Here is a 13870-nt window from a genome sequence, read left to right as displayed (position 1 = left end):
TTTTATTCTTTGACTGTGAGTAGAATTGATTCATGTTTTTCAAACATCCTATGTTAAAAGTTCTTGAACTTTTTTGCAGCCAAAATAATGATGTAATTATTTTAGTTGTCATTCCCAAAGACTTCCTTTTGTTCTAATAAGAAATGCAAAGTAGGATGCAGTATTGGCTCATTATCTAAATGGAGATTTCATTCCTTGATATTTCACCTGCTATCAAGAAACCTCCTGGTACATTCAGCTTTACTAAGTGGCAGAGGGGAATTTCAGAATTAAATTTAGATTATCTCTGAAAGTTGTGGGAATTGCTGCATGGAAAGTCTTGGCTGAAAGCACACCAGACATCTTGTTAATTCCTATTAAAATACCCTCTGCTTGCATCACTTCTATTTATCTTGTCACAGTTGGCCACCATTTTAATAATGGCAGGTGAATGCTCCATTTATAAAATGAACTACTTTGCAGATGTTCAAAATCCATCCCAAATGCCAAACTCCTGTGCATGCCTGTTCTTTAAGTTGCCTTACTGCTCTGCCTTGTTCTTGGAAAGTCTCAGCAGCAGACAGGGAAAACAACTTTCAGATTACTGTTGACAGACCAGCAAGAGAGCTGTGCAGGTAAAATGGAATTGGTAGCCAGTCTTTGTAAATACTTGTCTGACTGTGCCTTATGAAAAAAGTAGTTTGATCATGACGTTTTTTTAAAAAAAATCCTTGGTGAATACAAGTTTAATTAGGGCTTGGGTTTCTTTCAGTCTTATGCCAAATGCTTAACATCATTATTGAAACATACAGTTAATTGGAACAGTTAAGTATATTTTCTCCCTAAGGTAAACATAATAATCAGCTCCTGAATACAAATGCCTAAGTTGCATCTTAGTTCTGTAAGATAGTTTTAATGGAAAAAGCCCAGAACTGGAAGAGCTTTGAGGAAATTGGTCAGCCATTTTGCTCAGCATAATGTTATTAAATATCTTATATTGAAAGCACTTCACATGTAAATTGTACAATGTATTTCAAAATAAAGTTTCTAATTAAAATGGGAATTTCTGTGCCTACTAGTAATAACCAGCAATGATAGTTCAGAAATCCACTCAGAGAGAAATTTAAAGCTTTGTGAAACCTGTTGTAACTAAAAAAGCCCTTGTAAAAGCTTGCCTTTTTTTTTTAAACAGGAAATACCTGATTTCAAAAGAACTCAGATTTTTTTTTCCCTTTTGGTGGGCTTGAAGGAGTTGATTTCAGTGCTCTGTTTCCTGGTGTGTTTAAGATATGTCAGGAGGAAAAGCAGAATCTTCTGAAAAATCTTCACTCAAGACTGTTAATTCATTATTTTAGCTTTACCACACATTTTATTCTAATTTAAATATACATTTGTATATAGCATGTTGGGAGAAGAAGTGTCTGGTTTAGACAATACTGAATATTAAGTCCTGTTCACTTTCCTGGAGGTTTCTGCTATACATAGGATGCCTGAGCTTTCACCACTCTTGGTGCAGGAAATCTAGCCAGGGACATGATTCCCATTTAAATTTCTTGGCATTTTAGAGAAATGTTCACTGTGTGAAAATGTTGATTAAAATACTCCTCTGTTTTTCTGTTCTCATGTTTACAAAGGAGCTTTATGTATTTTGTTTCCCTTAAATACCGCCCGAAACGTTTTTTTCAAGTACTATCTACTGAGTTCATAGTTCTTCAGATCAATGCTTTTCACACTGAAGTGGCACAATAGGTCTTCCACTGCTTTGTGTTTAGGTCAGCAGAAGCAGGAGGAAGCAGAGGCAGAAACAGCCTTGTTCTGCAGGGCAGAGAATGCCTCTGTGGACATTGGGAGCCACCTCCTGCTTTGAAACCCGTGTGGCATGGAGTGAGTTGGGTCTAGCTGCTCCAACTCAGCCTTTGTGGAGTTACAATGACAGTTTGGATGTATTTGTTTATTTTAAAGGTCACTACTTGAGTGGCTTTGATCCAGTGCTCTCATTTAAGCTGGACTTCTACTCCAGTGCAGTTCTTCTTTCTCAGAGTCCTTAGAAATGTTGAGTTTGCCCTCACTGTTTTAGACATCTCTTGCTCTCACTGGTTCCCAGTCAGGGGCTTGTTGCTGTGTCTGAGGAGTTTTGCATATTCCTTTAGGGTTTAGTTGGGAATTTTGAATTGACATGTCAAGTAGTGAAATGGGAGGAGGGAGAGGAGTGTGTCTGACACCTGCACACAGTCTCACAGTACTTTAGCTTGTTGTTTCTGTACCTGTAGGGTTTTTCCATTTCCTGTTTCTAATTTTCCATTTATTCCCTCAGCAAAAACCAAAAAGCTCTGCATCAAAGGAAACTTGGCTCTGAAATGATCACCATGATTTGCAGTTGCTATTTCCTCAGGCTGAATTGTGCTAACTAACATCTGATCCACTCTCAAAAAAATGCCAGAACTGTTGTTTTTCTGGAGAAATGTTTAAAATCCCTTTGCCTTCCTACTTCAGTGGTAAAATTTCCTGAAAGTTAGCCTTGAAAAGATCTTTAGTGTGACCAAGTGCAAATTTGGGGGTCCAGTGCATGTCAGAGCTGTTTTGGGTTAGGATCCACAGTGTAGCCAGATGGCCTTTTCAATAGATAATTGCAAAACATGACTTGGAATTAGTCTGTAGGGGTGAAATTACTTTATTCTCTCAGTAATGCACAATCTATTGTTTCTAAAGTTTGTTTCATTTTTTTTTTTTTTTTTGTTATTTGATTTTGCCTAATTCTGAAAACAATTTGTCCCTACAGACAACTTCCAGATACCTGATGTCATTTGGGGATTATTTTACACCAGGATTAACTGAAAACTCAGTGTTTGTTTCTTCATGTCTTTTCTGGTGTTTATTTAGTACATGCATTCCCTACTGCTGGGGTCTGAGGCATCTCTCCCATTGCTTATGCCCCAGGAATGAAAATGCTGTGGTACTGATATATCCAAATTAAGGAAGCAGTTATGGCAGTTTGTTTTCTTGCAAGTTGCAGGAGGGTGTGTTGGCTGGATCCCTTTGGAAAGGGCAGAGAAATGAGGAGAAGATGGGGAAGAAAACAGTTGCTTTTCAAGTTTGATGCCAGCTACTGTTGTGTTATCCTGTTGGGAGCTGACGTGCTGCCAAGCACTGTCCAGTGCAGCTGTCAGTCAGGTGCACTGGTGGGCAGCCTGCTACTGCTGCTTCAAAGAGAAGACATGCTGGAGTGTCTTGTCAGTTGGAGCTCAGTTTGTTGACATTCAGAGTTGAGAATCCTATGCTGAAATCCTTAAGTTATGAAGGTAAATAGAGGCATCTCTGCCTTTTTGCAAAGGTGATGGATGGACCTCCATACCGCTCTGCTTTTTAAGGTGATGTGTTTGGTTCTTAGTGGATTTAAGAGAAGATAATCAAAATAACTTTCTCAATCCTGTCATTTTGATTGATATAAACACTTTGAGCTACCTTTTCAAAGCTTGTGGAGCCCAAATTATTTTAGTATTAATGTCGAACAAAAATATATTCTAGTTCTAGTACTTGTGTTTAAGTTTCATTAAGAGAATTAGCCAGGACCTCAAATTCTGCAGTGAGTGAAGCCAGTAATGAAACTTTAGACTTGAGTGATCTAATATCTGTTCTGTATATGACAAAGACCTAAATGGCAGAAAGAATAAAACATTGTGTTAAACATCAAACTAAGAACTCTGCAAACCTGAACTTCTCTGATTTATTTTTTCCTCTAGTGAGTTTTTAAAAAGTGAGAAATTACTTTCCTGAGCCTATGACTATAGCTTTACAAGACTGAAAACTGCAGTGCTATGGAGTCCCTTTTTTGGTAAAAGGTGTTTATTTTTCTGCTCAACTCTTGCAGCAGAAAGTGGAGAGTTGGCATCTTAGTGCCTGGGCCACAGAGGCTTGGCTGGGCTCCTGATGTGTGGGCAGGTAGGGAAAACCATCCCCTGGGATTTGTTGGCTGAGACTTCAACTACTTTTCGTTTGTCTCCAGAGCCATTACGAAGATTTTGAAGAGCAAGCTCTTAAGCTCAGCTATGATGAATAAGTATTGAACTCATGCATATTTTTTACTGGTAAAATTTATTTTTCTTTATGATCGCAGTCCAAAGAGCTGGTGTTACAAAGAATCTGTCAGTAAGATATCTGCTGTAAATGGGTGGTCTGGAAATGCAGTCTGGCCTCACAGCTGCTTTCAGGGAGAAAGCACATTTCTGCATTGTAAGGAATGGTTTTGTGTTTGCAGAGCTGCGATGTAACCAAATGCTGCTTTCAAGCTGTTCTGAAATAAACTGACTTGGTGGTTGTATGTAAGCACATAGCTCTGGAATGGGCTCAGCGTTGCATCCATCAGACGAGGAGCAGGGCAACGGGATGCATTATTTCCAAGTCACCTTCAAAGCACTGCGCTGATGGGGGCAAAGAATTCCATTTAAGTGGAAAACAGGTATGCTATGGCAGCTGTAAATCTACTTTATGGAGACTACACGAGCAGTCTCATGTTAATTTAAAGGAAAAAAAAAACTAATCCAAAGCGCAGGAACCAAACAACTCCCCAAGACAAAACAAAGCAAAAGGCACCCCGAGTGTGTGTGGGTGCGAAGGGCCGGGCCGGGCGGGGCCGGGCCGGGCAGAGCAGAGCAGAGCCGGGCCGGGCCGGGTAGAGCCGGGCCGGGCAGAGCAGAGCAGGGCAGGGCCGGGCCGGGCAGGGCAGAGCAGGGCAGGGCCGGGCAGATCGGGGCCGGGCAGGGCCTGCTGGCGCTAGGTGTCAGTGTGGGAGCACCGACCGCAGCCGCGGCAGCTGCTGTCGTGTGCACATGTCAGACACAGCCTCGCCTTTTCTAGCTTGTCCCGAGCTTCGTGCCCACATCCAAAAGCCCCTTTTCCAACAGCCTCTGTGTTTTAAATGCAAATCCTTATTTCTGAGTTAGTTTGGAGATCGTCACCTGCTGAGTTACCTCTGTCACAAACTACAGGGAAAATGGTAACAGCATCTGTTATGTGCAAGTGTTTCAGGTGACAAAGCTCCTAACCAAACACTCCAAGAGAAGCAATGGGGCAGCTCCCGCTGTGCCTCTGGGCCCTTCCTGCTCTCCTGGAACCAGTCCATGTTTGTGAGTCCTGCACAAGTTACTGTCCTCTGGGGTGTTTCAGGAAGGGCGTTCTTCCGTTCAAGACAACGTGGCTGCCTGGATTCCGAGCTGCGTGAGGGAAGGATTTCTCCCGAGCTCTGCTACAAGTGGCACCGCAGTTGGAAAGTTGGACACGTGCTCCTGCTGCTGTAAAAGGTGGTGGCCAAGGTTTGATGAATTTTGGCAGCATGGGCTCACAGGGACAGCTGGAGCTGTTGCCCTGCCCGAGCTGGATCCTCTGGCATCTCCCACCCTTGCACCCCAAGACCTGGTCTGTGTGTTTGGTGTAGCCTGGCAAGTGCAGGCTTCCCCCCATGGAGATGGGGGACACCCACTGAGCAGTGTCTCTTTGAGCATCCTACCTCTGCACAGATATTTATTTTTTTCAAAGCTTGAAAAAATACCTCTGCATCTGACTGAGCTCTCACTGAAGTCAATGGGAGATGAATCAAACTTCACATTCTTAAGGAAACTTGGAACTGCTCAAGAAAGTGGTGAGGGAGGTCTCAGCTGTTGTAACCTGGGGAGAGTCTGTGGGACGAGGGTGCTGGCAGCCCATGCAGTGGAACAAAAGCAGAGAAGAAGATGCACTCAAATTGTATCTGGAGATAAATGTCCATGCTGTCTAGCCCTAAGCAGAAATTTTGTTTATCTGATCTTCAGTTAATTTTATAAGATTATTCTGTTCACTAAAAATAGAAATAGGAGTTAAGCTGCTTGGTTTTTTAAACTTTTTTAAAACACATCTTGATTTTCTTGACATATGAGTTTTTCCATGACTAGAGTTTTTTAGCTAACCACATCTTTATCTGAGAGAGAAATCTCAGACCAGATCCAGCTTAATTTATACTTAAGCAGCATTCCAGAATGAAGTCAGAAGGTGAGGGTCTAAAAAGTCACACTGGAAAAGACAAAAATAGAAAAGAAAAAATAGAACATCTATTTCTTTCCCCCCCAACTGTCTCTAACTGCAACAGTGAAGAAATATTGAAATTTTTTTTTTCTCTTTCCGTGCTGGCTTGTTTTTATCACTGGAGAGCATCTGGGCCCTGGCAGCTCCTGATGTGCTGGAGTGTGCCATCACTAGTCCGTACAAGGAATGCAGACCCAGCCCTGGTGTTGCTGTCTGTCCAGGAGCAGGAAGGTGTGTGCTGAAATGGGCACTGCAGCTGCTGTGTCTGTGTTTATATTGTTTTTGCATGGGTGTAGCTGACAGGATGCTAAAGATGCCCTTTGGGTGCTGGCTATTGCTAGTGTAGAGCTGTACCCTCACAGGAGGAAAGGTAAGAGACAGTGTGTCTTGGGCTCTCCAGCATCTTGCTGTGCTGAAAGAAACAAAAACTGAGGGGGAAGGCTTGACCAGGGCCAGCAAGCGTGGTTGGACCCATGTGAGTGGAAAGCAGGGCCTTAGATGATCTGGGGCATTGCCAAACAAAGCCCTGCCTGTTCCATCGAGGGAAACATCACCACACCTCCAGGCAGCCTGTCCCAGCCTTTAGCTGATCTCATAGGAGAAGTTTTTGTGCCTGGAGACGAAATTTGCCCTGAAATGACTTAACTGCCCATCACAGTGAACCCTCGTGAAGAGAGTGCCTTCATCATCTCTCAGTATCTAATACTGGAAGGCAGGAATGGAATTCCCCTGGCTGAATGAACCCAATCCCTTCAGCACTTCTTCATGTGGCAAGGTCTCCAATCCTATAATCATCTTGGGGCACTTACCCCCTACCCCCCAAACCTGCTGGGCTGCCCCAGTTTTTTTAATGTCCTTCTTGACTGTGGGGTAATACTGGGCACAGTGTCCAGATGTGATGTGGGATAGCTGTAACCCTTGACGTGCTGGGCTCGGTGTCACTGATACAGCACAGTCAGGTACTGCTACTGGTACAGTCACTGCCATGGGGTATTTTTCATCCTGAGCTTTCAAAATGCTTTGTAACAATGTTTTAGGAGTAGCTCTCTGTTTTGTCCCTCCTGAGATTTTTCAGAGTATGTCAAAGCTTCTTCAGCCCTCCCATCATCAATAGATCAGAAGAATTACGTGTTGTTTTAGCTGCCCTCTTTCTTTTGGCATGGCAGACAAATACCTCACCACCTGCAACATGTAATTCTAGGATGAAATGTACTGTGGGGGAAAAGACCCTCTTAAAGAGCAAGAGGGGTACATCGATTTTACATATAAATGAAAGGCAATGAAATCTTCCAACTTTCTTTTATGTACACCTCATGAAAGGAATTAAACTTTTTCTAAACTGTTCTATAAACAAAACTCCATGTTCTTCTTGAATATTTCCCTGAGCAACATGACATTGACACAAAAATAAGCCCTGATTCTAATATTGATCATTTTATCCAAAGCTGGGCAATTGCTCTGCCAGATCCCTGGTGATCGGGTTGCATGTTCTGTATGAGAGTGCACTGGCCTTCTTGACGAGCTCTGTGCTTGATGTTGAACTTTCATCCAAGCAAGGGTCTGTGCCTGAGATTCCTCATCTTTATAACAGAAACCAAGCTACTTGACTTCCTTTTGATAGCAAAAAAACGTTAGAGACCTCTAGTCTGTCTGGGTCTTTACACAGAATCACAGAATTAACTAGGTTGGAAAAGACCTTTGAGATCATCAAGTCCCACCTATGACCTAGCACCACCTTGTCAACTAAACCATGGCACTGAGTGCCACATCCAGTCTTTTTTTAAACATCTCCAGGGACGGGGACTCCACCACCTCCCTGGGCAGCCCATTCCAATGCCCAGTCACTCTTTCAGTGAGGAATTTTTTCTGATGTCCAGAGCAAACTTCCCCTGGTGCAGCTTAAGACTGTGTCCTCTCATTCTGTCTCTGGTCACCTGGGAGAAGAGACTGACCCCACCTGACTACAACCTCTTGTCAGGCAGCTGTGGAGAGCGATAAGGTCCCCCCTGAGCCTTCTTTTTTCCAGGCTGAACAACCCTAGCTCCCTCAGCTGTTCTTCACAGGACTTGTGTTCCAGACCCTTCACCAGCCTTGCTGCCCTTGCAGGCAATTGGAGAGATAGCAGTGTGACATTGTGTGACATTTGGGAGGTCCACCACCCATCTGCCATTCAGGTTGCCCAAGCTTAAATTGCTTATGGCAGAGGATTCCCCACTGTGTTTGTGGAAATTGTTTGGTGTGGTGACCCCCAGCCCCCAGCATGGTTCTGCCAGGGCTTTGCTGCCATTTCTGGGAGGCATTTGGGTTCAGCTTTCTTTTCTGCAATTTAATCCTATTTGCTTTCCTATCCCAGCAGACTTGCTAAACATTTCCACCTCCTTTCCAGCTGCTGGTTTTGATTGTGAAAACCTTATTGTGTCTATTCTCATTTTTCTCTTTCCTGTCAGGGACAGCCCCAATTCTCTCCCTCCTTTTCTACACCATGACTAGTTGCTCTTACTGCTTTCCTGCAGACTGCTGGTCAACACTTCCTCAAACTGGAGCATCCAAAATGACTCATTTGTGCTGAGACCAGACTGGTGCCAAGTGTGGGGGAGTATAACTCCAAATTTTCACATATGTCACCGCTGCACGGTGTGACCCAGGATGATGCTCGCCCTTCCTTAGCAACAAGTCGCTGTGACACAGACACTGACACCTAAATTCAACAGAACAACTGTATAGCCAGTGTTTCCTTGTTAAATGTCTGCTCTTCTAGAAACCTATGTCAGGTTTGCACTTCTTCTTGTCCTTATCAAACTGCCTTCTGTTTTTTCAGCTACTTTCTCCAGTTTGGCTAGATCACTTAGAATTCCTAGGCTGTCTCCTGTATACTAGAAGTCCTTCTACCCTATCCATCATTTTCAAATTTATCAATAGTATTTCAGGAGCTCAGTATCCATTAATGAAGGTAGAGTGTAATACCATAGACTGGCTTCAGTGAAATCCATGCTTAATGCCCCCTTCTATTTTGACAAGAAATTTACTGGCAGTGGCTCTTAGAAAGAAGCTTTCTAACCAGCTCTGAACTGTCCTTATGATGGTGTCATAAAGGCTCCCCCTATAACACCTCATGTAAGAAAATGCTAAAGCTTTACTGTAGTCAAAGCACATCTATTGCTTATGCAGAATGACAGTTTCCATTTTTATCCTCTCACAGAAGGAACCTGCAAAGGTTTGAAATGTTAGTTCCTCCTTAATCTCTGCCATCACTCATCTGCTTGGCACCTTTCATGTATTTGCAAGTAGCCTGGTTTGTTCTTACAGTGTTTTTATGGGTACTAAAGTTCAGCCAACTGGTCTGCAGTTGTCTTGCTTCTCTGTCCCTCCTCTATTAAATTCATCTCCCCATTTGCCCTTGATCAGTTTTGTGGGACCTTGGTCACCCACCCCAAATTCTCAGGTAACCCCAGCCAAACCTCTGGTAGCTTCTGCTAGTAGTGAAAATGCCTATGAGGAGTTTCTTTAGATGCAACCAGTTTGAAATTGTTTAGTCTATTGAAATGATATTTTAAAATAAGTTTAGTTAACTTTCTCTTTTTTTAGCACCCTGAAATCTCAGTCTTTTGATAGCAGCTCTGTCAGCTGTCCAATCACATGTTGACCCCTCCAGTGGAAACAAAAACAAAAACAAAAAACAAAAAAAAAATAATTTGATATTGATAGATTTAAGTGATAGAAACATGGGAAGGAAAGGACAACCTGGTTCAGCAAGTCCCATCTCCAGTGTCCTTAAAGTGTAACACCGTGCAGAGACTACACAAGCCTCTGCACCTAACGAGCCAAACCTCTTCAGCAAGCTGGTGCCAGGAAGATCTTACCCTGGGCTGCTAACACTGAAAGGGCAGGCTGAGCTTTTGGAAAGCTGGGGATTTACCTTCTGCCTTTGCCTTTCACAGGGGATCACATTCCTACTGCTGGCTGCAGCTGCCCTGCGGGGTGGGAGCTCCTGCAGGGCTCCAGGCACCGCGGCAGGGCTGGCAAATGGGCTGAGGCTGCCAGGGGAGCCCTGGGGGAGCAGTGGCCCAAGGAGTGTGGCCCCAGAGTGGGCTGTGACAGCCAAAGGGCCTCCCCCTCAGCCCTTTGTGCCAAGGGGGGTGGATGCAAGGCTTGGACTTGTGATCCCCTGGTGCAAATCTTTGGCTGGTGGTGGAACAGCGAGGAGAAAAATACAAACAAGAACTCCAGGAGGGAGCCTGGGGTAATGGCAATGCCCAACATTTAAACAATGCTTTTGCTAGCTTTTATCCAGGTTCTTCTTCTCAACTTGAAGGAAAAGATACTCTATTCAGGGCTTCAGTCTTTCCTGCAGCAATCCATGACTTGCCTATGGTTTTATGATGGCTGTACAGTTTCTAGTTCTCCAGTTTTTTCATGCAGCTTCACCCCAGATCAGATACCCTCAGAAATGTCCCCAAGCTGTAAAAATGGGTTAATCATCCAACAATCTCTTGTTTCAAATTCAGTAAAGTATTATACAAGTATTCACAAATGATTATCTTTAAAAATAAGAGCAGCTTTACATGCAATTGTTTGTTCAACCAATGTAAAAGCAAAAATTTTTTGGAATGTTACATTATTGTTATGTTTTTTAATACTAGCTGTCCTTTAGTGAGTGTTAATCTCTGACAGATGGCTCTGTCCATCTGGCACTACTGAAGAGTGTAAAAATCTAATTTATGTGGAAAATTTATTTAAAATTTTGTATTAATTGGAAACAACTAAAACAACTGATCTTTTCATCCTGGGAGAGCATGATGGTGCCAAAGCACCACTAATAAATTCCACTGCCAAGAAGTGGGAGAGAGTTTGCAGACAGAGCTTATGGCATGAATACTTTTTCTCCTTTCTTAGTTGTGAAATATTTCTAAGGACAAAACATCCTGTGAACGAAGTGCAGTGTCCCTCACAGACAAACTGACACAGGCTCTGGCTGGTGCTGAAGGAAGGTGTGAGATCAGCCTGTTCCTCATTCTCTAGTATGAGGAAGGCCATCCCTCGTGGAAAGGCAGACTTGGAGATTCTGGATCCAAGTGTGCCTGGCTCAGTGCAACACCTGAAGGGATGTTGATGGACATTTCTGCTTCTCCCACCAGACTTACAACTTTATCCTCACCCTGCTTGCTGAAAAGCCTGCAGCCATCAGCTCCAGAAAAATTAAAAAAGCAAGAGAGGTCCTGCTATTAACAGTTGCACAGAAATTTTTAATAAAGCATAGATTTTACCATCTTCACAGCATGATCCCAGTCCCATGGTGACCTGTTTGGTGAATACACTTGAATTTTTTGAAACCAGCCCTGACTGGTTTGCTGCCTTGCTCAGGGAATCTGAAGAGTTATTTGGATGCAATGTTATACTCAGAGAATAAAGCACACTTTGATTATGACAAGATAACCATTCATCTGTTATATTTTCTTCCTTTAATATCATCAAGTACTCAGTTTAAAGAGCAACATGATTCTGAAATTTTTCCTGAAATAAAAAAAATAATTGTTCTAATGTTGGTTTAGAAAAGTTCTTTCTGTCTGCAGTGGGCAAGACGATTGTTTTATCTTGGACCATGAAAGGGATTAGTATTGTTTTGTGCTGAAAGAAAAATATTATTTCATCCTGAAGATAAGAGCAGATTACGCAGTATTCCTTCAGAAATCAGATTTATATTTAGAATGACAATACATAAGGTTTTCTTAGCAAAGGTACTTTTTTTTTCCTACAAAAACAGTGTTCTGAAAGTAAATCTTTAGACAAGACTGCTTTGCATTAAAAACATGCTTTCTCTTTCATGACTGCTAGGTGAGGTTAGCCTCTTCAATCTGTGTGGAAAATTCTTAGGCGATTTATTAAAAAGAAAACTAATCAGAATTTTGCTATGCAATAGCAATCTATTAAAATGCAAAAATTTCATTTAACATGTATTTTTCTGGTGGTGTTATAATCATGTGGTATCTGACACCAGAAGCATAATTTCTGTTAAATTTCAATTGCATAATTTTGAAGGCTGTAAATCACTCTTTATTTCCTTTTAAATGCTCTATTATGATTCCCTAGCAGCAAGAGGCAATATTTCCAAAATTCAAAGCCAAGCTTTAGTCTGCATTGGATGCCAGAGGCAAGCCATCAAGGTCTTGCTCTGTGAAGCTGAGAAGCTGAAAGTGGATCCTTGGTCCACCATTCCCTGCCTGCACAACTGTCTCTGGAGTCCTGAGTGTGCTGTGGGACTGCAGGGCTGCTGACATGGAAACCAGAACCTGAAGCTCATGCTTTTGATACAGGAGACAGATGAGGTTTGGCACCCTTTAAAGAGGATTGAAAACCAGGCATACTATCGTTAGGGTGCCTCTACCCTCTGCCTTCAAGAGACATATTGAGAAAGGCTAAGACCCAGTCCCTTCCTCCAGGCTGTGGTCACCCAAACCTGGGTCTTCTTTTGAGGCTTGGTGCTAATGTATTGCCTTTCAGAACCAAACCAGTTCTTTGCATCCTTCAAAAGCAGAAAAAAAAAATGGCATTGGTGGTAATGCTTAAATTTTATACTGGTGGTTTGAACACGTGCTCAGGAAATGTGACACATGCCTTTTAAGCTTTTCTCAGCTGGAGGATGTTCAAACCCACATCAGAGAATATCAGCAAGAAAGAGCCTGTAGCTGAGGGATGAGAGTGCTTTCGGGGCAGAGGGCAGGTCTGCTTACACATTGCACTCCAGTTTTGGATGAAAAGCAAGAATAATTCTGGGAACACAGACTGGAGCTCTGCTGGCCTTGAGTTATGCTTCCTCTATGCTGGTCTCTTCTTCTGTGCTCTGGAGAGCTGCATTTGTACTGCCTCTGCCCAAGGGTCCTGACCATGTGAAAGATACTTAAAATTACTACCTTGGAATAAAAATGCCCTGATAGAAACCTCTGAGAGGCAGGGCACAGGTGTTTTGTAACTGAGTGCTGGTTTTTGAGGTTGGCCACATGCTCACAGCCCACATTTTACCTTTATCAGCTTTATGGTAAAAATTACCAACACACATGGTGGTCACAGCATTGGCAAGCTTTCATTCCCCACACACTGAATTAAAAGCTGACTTGCAGTTCTTGTCTCTGCAAATGCCAGCTCAGAAGTGTCCCAAAGCACCCAGATGCTTTAAAACAGAGTGGCCCTGTCAGAAAAGGTCCCGTGTGAAAGCTGCTCTGTCAGCTCTTTGCACCTTCCCAAGTGTAAAGACAACAGAAATCTTGTGTTGTAGCGGGGCCAAACCCCTCTCAGGGTTTTCCCATGGCCCTTGCTGGTCAGGCTGAAAGCCAGACTATCTGTGCTGGTGGGAGAGGCTTGAGCCCATCCCTGGAGAGGCACACATTGCCTGAATGTAAATAACTGAAGCAGAAGAGAATTAAATCCAACAGCTATTTAGAAAGAAATTCACAAACAGATCTGCCCTTCCACTGCCAAGGGTGTGCTCTGTGGAACCAAGGCATTTTACTGTAATTATCATGCTACCAGAGGGTCTCAGAGCCTGACGCCCACAGCCCAGCAAACACAGGACAATCCCAGAATTGATTCAAAGTAGTAATTCAGATTCTAGCTGTCATGAGCAAGAGAGAAGCTTGAAATTGTTATTTGTTTTCTATTAAAGGGTTCAAACAAGCAAAAAAGCCATGGGTACTTTTAAAATGTAATTATTTTAAAATCAATGCCTTTATATAAAGAAAGAGCCTGATGTGTGATTTTTGTACAGCGTAGTTGGCAATTCTGTGACTACCCTGCATTTACTAGGTTACTTTGCATGTGTTCCACCATATATACACAAATTAGA

This window comes from Passer domesticus, chromosome 3, assembly GCF_036417665.1.
Source record: "Passer domesticus isolate bPasDom1 chromosome 3, bPasDom1.hap1, whole genome shotgun sequence".
NCBI lineage: Eukaryota > Metazoa > Chordata > Aves > Passeriformes > Passeridae > Passer > Passer domesticus.
Note: the sequence above shows the minus strand (reverse complement) of the source record.